A 6637-nucleotide genomic window follows, 5' to 3' on the forward strand; every position below is an offset into this window, starting at 1 on the left:
TTTCCCTCCCTTCTTCCCTTCCTTCTTTAAGTTTGGTTTTGTTTGTGACCTCGGGTACAAAGGGTTGAGTTATAGATACTGCTCGCTCAGTTCATCATATATCATCAGAGTTGGTCCAGACAAGGCCCCTCTCTTGCTTTGTTTGACTTACTCATTTATTCCTTTTTATCCCCGAAGCCCACTCACGTTCCCCTCCATGCAAAGGCAACCATTCGAATGTGCTCAATGTATGTCTTTTAGTGTGCATGTTTTTTTGTAAAATGTGTATTCTGTGAATAGATCTTCACTCATTGCAAAGGTGAGATGCGATATAGCCCATTTGGTTTCTTGCCTTTTTACCCACACTATGGTTTTAGACAGACCCATTCTGCTGTCTGTAAATATTGCTCATTGCTTCTAACCACTACTTAGTGCTCTGTATACGCTCCACATGATAACTCTCCCCTGTCCCGTGGATGGGCACCCTGGGGTCCCGCAATGCCCCATTATGGCAAATAATGCGACAGGCTTGTGCATGGTCCACTATGGACCTGTGTCATACTGTTCTAAGACACTCTGCCTCCCTTGTAATCTGGAGAATTTCTACATTTTCTTCGAAAACTGGACAGTTTCTGTCCTTTTTTCTACCCTTTCTTCAAGAGTTATATCCCTGACCCATTGACCATAATATGTTCCCCATTCGATGCTCTCCCACGCATCCCGTGTACATTCCTATTCTAGTGTTTTTAGTGTATTATAATTTCTTGTCTGTCTTCCCCCAATAGATGTGAAACCCCATGAGAGCAGGGACTGTGTCTGTCTTATATACTGTATCTCTAGGACGTGACACAGGGTCTGACAAAGTGTTACTCAAGGAATACTTGTATAATGAATATTGGATTCATCAAACATTTTTTTCAGGGTTATATTTCCCCCTTTTTATTATTTTTTACAGGGTTATATTTGCCCCTTTTTATTTTTTTTAAATTAAATTTTTATACAATTTTTAAAGGTTACTTTCCATTTACAGTTATTACAAAATCTTGGCTATATCCCCTGTGTTGTATGATGTATCCTTGAGCCTGTCTTACACCCAGTAGTTTGTATCTCCCATTCTCTACCTCCGTATTGCCCCTTTTCCCCTCTCCACTGGTAACCACTAGTTCATCAAATACTTATTAGGCTCTGACTGCATGCCAGCCCTGTACTCTATTTTTATCTTTATTTTTTTTATTAAAGTATGCTTGATTTACAATATATTAGTTTCAGGTGTACAACAGGGTGATTCAATATTTTTATAGATTATACTCCATTTAAAATCATTAGAGAATAATGGCTATATTTCCCTGTGTGGTACAATATATCCTTGTAGCTTATTTGTTTTATACGTTGCAGTTTTGTATCTCTTAGTCCCCTACCCCTATCTTGCTCCTCCACCCTCGCCCCTTCCCACCAGTAACCAATAGTTTGTTCTCTGTATCTATGAGTCTTTTCTGTTTTGTTATGTTCATTCATCTGTTTTATTTTCTAGATTCCATATATATGTGATAACATACAGTATTTGTCTTTCTTTGTCTGAATTATTTCACTAAGCATAATACCCTCTAGGTCAATCCACATTGTTACAAGTGGTGGAATTTCATTATTTTTGTGGCTGAGTACTATTCCATTGTGTGTGTGTGTATGTATGTATGTGTTACATCATTACATCTTCATCCATTCGTCTGTTGATGGACACTTAGGTTGCTTCCATGTTTGGGCTATTGGGAATAATGCTGCAATGAGCATTGGGGTGTGTGTATCTTTTCAAATTAGTATCTTCATTTTGGGGGGTATGTATTCCCAGGGGTGGAATTGCTGAATCCTGTGGTAGTTCTCTTTTTATTTTTTTTGTGGAATCTTCATACTATTTTCCATAGTGGCTGCACCAATTTACTTTCTCACCAACAGTGTACAAGGGTTCCCTTTTCTCCGCATCCTCTCCACCATTTCTTACTTGTAGACTTTTTGATCATAGCCATTCTGACAGGTGAGAGGTGATATCTCATTGTTGTTTTGATTTCCATTTATTTGATGATTAGTAATGTTCAACATCTTTTCATGTGCCTGTTAACCATCTGTACGTCTTCTTTGGAAAAATGTCTATTCAGTCCTTCTGCCCATTTTTTGATTGGGTTGTGTTTTTCATATTGAGTTGTATGTGCTATTTGTATATTTTTTGTATTAACCCCTTGTTTGTCACATGATTTGCAAATATTCTCTCCTATTCCATAAGTTGTCTTTTGGTATTGTCAGTGGTTTCCTTTGCTGTGCAAAACCTTTTATGTTTAATTAGGTCCCATTTATTTATTTTTGCTTTTACTTCTTTTACCTTAGGAGACTTATCCAAGAAAATATTGCTATGGGTTATGTCAATGAGTAGTCTGCCTATGTTCTCTTCTAGGAGTTTTATGGTTTCCCTCTTACACTTAGGTCTTTAAAGCCTTTTGAGTTTATTTTTGTATATGGTATGAGGGAATGTTCTAATCAAATTGTTTTACATGTGGCTGGCAGTTTTCCCAGTACCACTTGTTGAAGAAATTCTTTTCCCCATTGTATATTCTTGCCTCCTTTGTTGTAGATTAATTGATCATAGGTGAGTGGATTTATTTTTGGGTTCTCTGTTCCATTGATCTATGTGCCTCTTTTTGTGCCAGTACCATGCTGTTTTGATTACTGTAGCTTTGTTGTATAGTCTGAAGTCAGGGCATATGATACCTCCAGTTTTGTTCTTTTTTCTCGATTGCTTTAGAAATTTGGGGTCTTTTGTGGTTCCATTATAAATTTTAGGGTTATTTGTTGTATTTCTGAAAAATATCATGTGATTTTTGAAAGGGATTGCATTAAATCTATAGATTGCTTTAGGCATATGGACATTTTAACAATATTTTCTTCCAATCGGTGAACAAAACTATCTGTGTGATGGCTTTCCATTTCTTTGTATTGTCCTCAGTTTCCTTCATCAGTGTTTTATAGTTTTCAGAGACTATGTCTTTTGCGTCCTTGGATAAGTTTATTTATAGGTAGTTTATTCTTTTTGGTGTGATTTTAAATAGGATATGCTTTTTCTTTGATTTCTCTTTCCAGTAGAGACTTTAGGGTTTTCTGTATATAGTATCAGTTCATCTGCAAATAGTGATGGTTTTATTTCTTCCCTTCCAATTTCTTGTCTGATTGCTGTGGCTAGGACTTCTGATACTACGTTAAACAGAAGTGGCGAGAGCGGGCATCCTTGTCTTGCTCCTGATTTTAGAGGAAAAGCTTTTCACCATCAAGTATGATGTGAGCTGTGGGTTTGTCATAAATGGCCTTTATTTAGTTGAGATATGTTCCCTCTATACCAACTTTTTTCTTGACTTTGAAATAATCTGTATAGTTTATTCTCCAGTCCTTTATATTCCTTTGCCATAAATGATAATATGTAACCTCTCTAATTCATATGTATTTTTCTTATTGGAGTATAGTTGCTTTACCTCTATACCAACTTCGATGAGTGTTTTTATCATGAATGGATGTTGAATTTTGTCAAATGCTTTTCTGTGTCTGTTGATATGATCATGTGATTTTTATACTGCTTTTTGTTAATGTGGTGTATCACATTGATTGATTTGTAGATATTGAACCATCCTTGCATCCTTGGAATAAATCCCACTTGATCATAGTGTATGATCCTTTTTATATATTGTTGAATTCAGTTTGCTAATATTTTGTAGAGGATTTTTGCATTTATATTCATCAGAGATATTGGCCTGTAATTTTCTTTTTTTGTGATATCTTTGTCTGGTTTTGGTGTCAGTGTAATGGTTGCCTTGTAGAATGAATATGGGAGTATTCCCACTTCTTCAGTTTTTTGGAATAGTTTGAGAAGGATAGGTATTTGCTCTTCTTTATTTGTTTGGTAGAATTTCTCTGTGAAGCTGTCCAATCCTAGATTTATTTTTGCTGGGAGGTTTTTGTTTTTTTTTTTTAAATTACAAATTCAATTTCACTGCTAGTGGTCAGTCTGTTCAAATTGTTTATTCCTTATTCAGTCTTGGAAGGTTGTGTTTTTCTATAAATTTGTCCATTTCTTCTAGGTTGTCCAATTTGTTGGCTTAGAGCTCTAGTGTTCTTTGATTTTTTGTTTTTTTATATCTCTGAGATATCAGTTGTTATTTCTCCTCTTTCATTTCGTATTTTATTTGCATCCTCTCTTTTTCCTTGATGAGCCTGGCTAAAGGTTTATGAATTTTGTTTATCTTTTCAAAAAATCAGCTCTTGTTTTCAATGATCTTTTCTATATTTTTTTAGTCTCGATTTTATTTATTTCCTCTCTGATCTTTATTATTTCTCTCCTTCTGCTGACTTTGGGCTCTGCTTATTATTTTTCTAACTCATTTAGGTGATAGGTTATGTTGTTTGAGATTTTTCTTGTTTCTTGGGGGTAGGCCTATATTAATATAAACTTCCTTCTTAGAACTACTTTTGCTGCATCCCCCAAATTTTGTAAAGTTGTGTTTCCATTTTCATTTGTCCCAAGGTATTTTCTGATTTCCTCTTTGATTTCATTGTTGACCCATTGGTTTTTTAGTAGCATGTTGTTTAGTCTCCACATATTTGTGTTTTTTCCCATTTTTCTTCCTGTAATTGATTTCTAGTTTTATGCTGCTGTGGTTGGAAAAAATGTTGGAAATAATTTCTATCCTTTTAAGTTGGTTGAGATGGATTTTGTGGCCTAACATGTGATGTATCCTGGAGAATGTTCCATGTGCACTTGAAAACAATGCGTGTTCTGCTGTTTTTGGATGGAATGTCTTGTAGATATCTATTAAATCCATTTGGTCTAATGTGTCATTTAAGGCCACTGTTTTCTTATTGATTTTCTGTCTGGATGATCTGTCCATTGATGTAAGTAGGGTGTTAAAGTCCTCTACTATAATCGTATTATTGTCAATTTCTCCCTTTATGTCTGTTGATGTTTGCTTTATGTATTTCAGTACTCTTATATTAGGTGCATATATGTTAATGTGTGTTATGTCCTCTTCTTGTATTGATCCCTTTATCATTATGTAGTGCTCTTCTTTGTCTTTTGTTATAGACTTTGTTTTAAAGTCTATTTTGTCTGATATGAATATTGCTACCTCCCAACTTTCTTGTTTCTATTTGCATGAAATATCTTTTTCCATTCCCTTTCTTTCAGTGTGTGTGCGTCTTTAGCTTTGAAGTGATTCTCTTGTAAGCAGCATATAGTTAGATCTTGTTTTTTTTTTTGCCTTTAGCTACCCTATATCTTTTGATTGGAGCATTTAGTCCATTGACATTTTTTTGTTGTTTTTTTGGCTGCATTGGGTCTTCATTGCTGCGTGTGGGCTTTCTCTAGTTGTGGCGAGTGGGGGCTTCTCTTTGTTGTGGTGTGCGGGCTACTCACTGCGGTGGCTTCTCTTGTTGCAGAGCATGGGCTCTAGGCATACCAGCTTCAGTAGTTGTGGTGCATGGGCTTAGTTGCTCCATGGCATTTGGGATCCTCCCAGACCAGGGATCAAGCCCGTGTCCCCTGCATTGGCAGGAGGATTCTTAACCACTGCACCACCAGGGAAGCCCCCATCTATTTTTAATGTGAAACTTTCAGAGTCAATATATTTGTTTCTAAACATATAAAATAAATAAAAAGCAATGAGCTTATTTTGTTGGTTTCTTGGCGAACCTAGCAGACCTTCTATATTCAAACCAATGCTGTGTCCGTCCAAGATGTACAGTGTCCTCAAATATTGTAGAACATTTTGGGGGGGAAAAACCCCTCCATATCCCATAGCATAGTCTTTGGAATCTTCTCAGGGAGGCCTTTGTTTCTTGAAGGTAAATTTAATTTTGGGAGACAGCTAAAAACTACTTGGTAGCAAATCTAGTGAATTAGGTGGTTGGTCAAGCTGAAGAACATCATTTTGGTTTCCAAACAAGGTTTGACTCTAAAGATATGAGGTTGATTTTCTTGTATGTACATAAACTGGCTCAAAAGCAATTCCAAAAGAGGACTTCCAAAATGTGTGGCCTTGGCAAGAAAAACATTTCTCCCCCCTGTTCACACACACACTCACACTCCCCCCACCCCGACACACACAGTGTATACTGCCTGGCCCAGCGTCTAGACAAGTAAAATCAAAAGCCATTGGAATTTAGTTTAAAGAAATCAGTTAAACGAGTATGGGATGGAAGAGACCTGGCTTGGCAGCCATTCTGGCAAAAACACGTGAGGGTTTCAGTTAGCCACAAGCTTATCGTTCATGAAGGGTGTGACGTGGCTTCTAAGTGTCTGCATTCTCGGACTGCTGTCTGTTGGAGGTCTTGGGTTCTGTGGGAACGTAAACACCCATGCTCCGTTCTGTGCAGGGGCACCGTGAGCTCAGCTATGGGCATGACAGCATAAGAGGATCACTGACCCACTGGAGCGTGGAACAGGGCTGAAGGAGCTGAGAAAACCAACCCAGAAGAGGCAAGAGTCAGTGATTGAAAATTATTGTTTAAGGACAGCTGTGTGAAAAGTGGTATTTTTTTTTTTTTTTTTTTTGGTTGCATTGGGTCTTCGTTGCTGTGCACGGGCTTTCTCTAGTTGCGGCGAGCGGGGGCTACTCTTTTTTTTTTT

The sequence above is a fragment of the Lipotes vexillifer genome, unplaced genomic scaffold, assembly GCF_000442215.2.
Source record: "Lipotes vexillifer unplaced genomic scaffold, Lipotes_vexillifer_v1.1 scaffold481, whole genome shotgun sequence".
NCBI classification, from domain to species: Eukaryota; Metazoa; Chordata; class Mammalia; order Artiodactyla; family Lipotidae; genus Lipotes; species Lipotes vexillifer.